Raw genomic sequence first — 3,243 nt, 5'->3', positions numbered from 1 at the left:
TACCAACTATTTGAACATCCCTTAGGCCAGTTAGGTTGACACATAGATTCATTAACACACTCTCCTTTCTCAGTCTCCCCTAAGTCAATCTTTCAGGCTGCTGAGCTGGTCTTACCCTGACTCTTATCTGAGGAACTTTTGACAGCAAAGGCTCCTGCCAACAGGGAGCATCCCACTGCCCTTGGAGAAGATCCTGACATGATCAAGATGGTGCACAGGACCAACCTGAAATGTCAGCTAACCAAGTCAAGAAGCAAAAAGTGGCAGGACACAGCAGAGCACATTTGTAATTCCAGCACACAGGAGGCTGAGGCAGGAGGATTAAAAATTCCAAGCCAGCTTGGGCAATTTAGGAAGACCCTGTCTCAAAATAAAAAAAATAATTAGAAGTGGAGATGTAACTCAGTGGTAGAGCACCCTAGGTTCAATCCCCAGTACAGAAAAAAAAAAAAAAAGAGGTATTATGACCCATGGTAGGCACAATACCCTGCAAACCGCTTTGCTCCTCCCCATCATGCTGAGAGCCAGGTAATAATATTCCTGTTTGTGAAATGAGGAAACAAAATGTCAGATAGACTAAGTAATTATTCAGAGGTCACACATCTGTAAATTGACCCCACGTTGTTTGAATTCAAATGTCACAGGTGATTTATTTGGTCAGGCTTATTTCCTTTCTTCCTGAACTAGATCATAATTCAGATCTGTGTCGTTTTAGGCCCTTTACAACATGTCCTCGCCCAAGCCTATCAATGCACCTTACATCAAAAAGGAAACAAAGAAATCTATTAAATAAACAAATGAATCATCACATGCAGGTAACAGGAAAGAGGAGATTGTTTTTCTTTCTTTCTTTCTTATTTATTTATTTATTTATTTATTTTTTGGTACTGGGGATTTAACCCAGGGCACGTCAACCATTGAGCCACATCCTCAGCCCTTTTTTAAAATAAAAAATTTTGTTTTTAAAATTTTGATACAATGTCTCACTAAGTTGATTAGGGCCTTGCTAAATTGCTTAGGCTGTTCTCATACTTGGGATCCTTCTGTCTCAGCCTCCCGAGAGGCTGGATTATAGGTGTGGGCCACGGTGCCCAGTGAAAAAAGAGATTCTTATTCATTTGGAAACAACAGAAAATCTGGGAGTGAAGAAAATTTAAACATTTTTTGTCGTGGATTTTTATTTATTTTTTATAAGCGGTGTCACATTATGTTTATTTAAAACAATGAACATTTATTTAGCTCAGGTGTTAGTCAGTGTGGACCTGGTAGGTCTAGGGTGGCCCTGGACGGGTGCCCAGGGGCTAGCTGGGTGGTCTGAGGAGGTTTGACCTTGTTGGGCTGTGTAGACTATTGCACGTGTCTTGTGCCGTGGTAGAAAGGGTCAGCTGGCTGACTCTCTTCTGTGTGAATTCTCACTTCCCAGGAGGCTATGGAATATGGTCTTATTCAAATGGAGGTTGTAAAAGTTCAAAAAGAAGACAAGCCCAGGCATTCAAGGACCCTTGAATCTGAAAGTGGGAAGTAATACTTCTGCTTTGTGCTATTAGCCAAATGGAGTCAACAAACCAGCTCAGGAGTAAGGAAAGAATCTCCATTTCATGAAAGACCTGCATGGGGAAGAGAGAGGTCACATGTCTATAATCCTGGCCACTTGTGAGGCTGAAGTAGGAGGATCACCAGAGGCCAGTCTGGGCAATTTATGAGATCTCATCTCAAAAAATAAAAGGACAGGGGTGTAGCTCAGTGGTAGAGTGCTCCCAGGTTCAATCCCCAATATCTAAACGGTTGAGGATATAGCTGAATTGGTAGAGTGCTTGCCTTGCATGCACAAGGCCCTGGGTTCAATCCTCATAACACACACACACACACACACACACACACACACACACAGCTGAATCTCAATATCACAAAACAAGCAAAACAAAAAACAAAAAACCCTGTAGTCATTCTGCAAAGGGCATGGATATAAGGAAACATGAATAATTCTGACCATGTTTCCAATCTACGTAAGTAGTCTTACATATTTGTAGAGAAACTATTAGCAAGTTTCCTAGCAAGTTGCTCCTCTGAGTTTTTCCTTAAAGATTCAAGAGATTTTTTACTATATCATTATAATATTAGAAACAAATCTGATTCATATAGTTTCAATCTGCTTGCATTGTAAATTTATTCTTCTTTTTATTTTTATATCTGTGTGTTTAGCTTCTCCCCCTCTTCTTCCACCTGTGTGTATCTTTTTTTTAATGTTTAAAAAATTTATTTATTTTTATTTTTAATTAGGTATATATGACAGCAGAATACATTTTGATTCATTGTTCACAAATGCATCACAACTTTACATTTCTATGCTTGTACACGATGTAGCTTTGCACCATATGTGCAGTCATACATGTACCTAGGGTAATGATGTCCATCTCATTCCACCCTCTTTCCTACCCCCATGCCCCCACCCCACCCTATCCCTACCTCCCCTTTGCCCCATCAAAGTTTCTCAATTTTTTCCATGTTTCCCCCATTATAGATCAGCATCCACTTATCAGAGAGAACATTCAGCCTTTGGGTTTTGGGGATTGGTTTACTTCACTTAGCATGATATTCTCCAACTCCATCCATTTACCTGCAAATACCATGATTTTTTGGGAAAGACAGGGATAATCCACTCAGACCATAACCTTAAGACCCCCCTCCCCATCCTGCAATCCTACTCTGGAATCGGCCAAGTCTTGTATGTTGCAACCTGTTCCAGTGGTCTGCTTCCTGCCCTCAGCTACACAGGCACCAACTGTCTAATTAGGGTTCTTTTGCAGTTAGTCTTTCGACCACATGATGGCGCTGTTGAAGCTTTGGTCTGTATAGCCTCGTGGTCATTGCCATTCCTTTTCCTATGAGACGTTTTTGCTAACCCAGACTCTTTTATTCAAATACAAAATGCTTCACGAATTTGCATGTCATCCTCGAACAGGGGCCATGCTAATCTTCCTTGTATAGTTGCAATTTTATATAAATGCTGATGAAGTGAGGACTGGTCCAGATTCCTAAACTGCTCAACATAAAAGAATTTAAATTGTAATTCAGGGATAGGATATGGCTGAGTGGCAGAGTGCTTGGCTACTACAGAGGCCCTGAGTTTTATTTCCAGCACTGGGGGAGAAAAAAGCAATGAAAAAAAAAAAAATCAACCAATGAAGCAAACAACAACAACAACAAAACTCCTTTGATTCTTAAGTTTAACATTTATACTAG

The 3,243-nt window shown here is 40.4% G+C and overlaps 1 non-coding gene across 1 annotated transcript; it reads right to left on the bottom strand.

Moving 5' to 3' along the window:
• Positions 1-2,917: 2,917 nt before the first annotated feature.
• On the bottom strand, positions 2,918-3,022 carry LOC114100148 (U6 spliceosomal RNA). Its single transcript, XR_003583988.1, has one exon. It is a non-coding gene; the product is annotated as a U6 spliceosomal RNA (small nuclear RNA).
• Between the last annotated feature and the right edge of the window lie 221 nt (positions 3,023-3,243).

Source organism: Marmota flaviventris, chromosome 9 (genome assembly GCF_047511675.1).
Source record: "Marmota flaviventris isolate mMarFla1 chromosome 9, mMarFla1.hap1, whole genome shotgun sequence".
Classification (NCBI taxonomy): Eukaryota; Metazoa; Chordata; class Mammalia; order Rodentia; family Sciuridae; genus Marmota; species Marmota flaviventris.
The sequence above is the reverse complement of the archived record's forward strand: the minus strand, read 5'-3'. Positions and strand labels throughout refer to the sequence as shown.